Raw genomic sequence first — 329 nt, 5'->3', positions numbered from 1 at the left:
TTTAACCCCCCCCAAATTCCCAAAGAAAGCAGGAGAGGTAAACACCAAGGACTTGCGTTCCCAACACTGGGGTTGTGTGTGCCCCCCCACCAAGGAACCACGTTGAGGTCTCCCCCTCCCATCTGTATCCCCAGGGTTGAGTCATGGACACATCCGTGAGGGACCAGACCCTCATGGGTGAGAGCTGCAGGACGGGGGAATCCCTTGGAGCACAGCTCCCCAACAGACCCAGCACCTCTGACCCCATGTCCTTGGGGGCTGATGTGCTTCCCACTGCCCTGGGGACACGCCCCAGCTTGGGACCGACCCCCCCCACCGTCCAGCACGGG

This window comes from Acanthisitta chloris, unplaced genomic scaffold, assembly GCF_000695815.1.
Source record: "Acanthisitta chloris isolate BGI_N310 unplaced genomic scaffold, ASM69581v1 scaffold12932, whole genome shotgun sequence".
NCBI classification, from domain to species: domain Eukaryota; kingdom Metazoa; phylum Chordata; class Aves; order Passeriformes; family Acanthisittidae; genus Acanthisitta; species Acanthisitta chloris.
The sequence above is the reverse complement of the archived record's forward strand: the minus strand, read 5'-3'. Positions refer to the sequence as shown.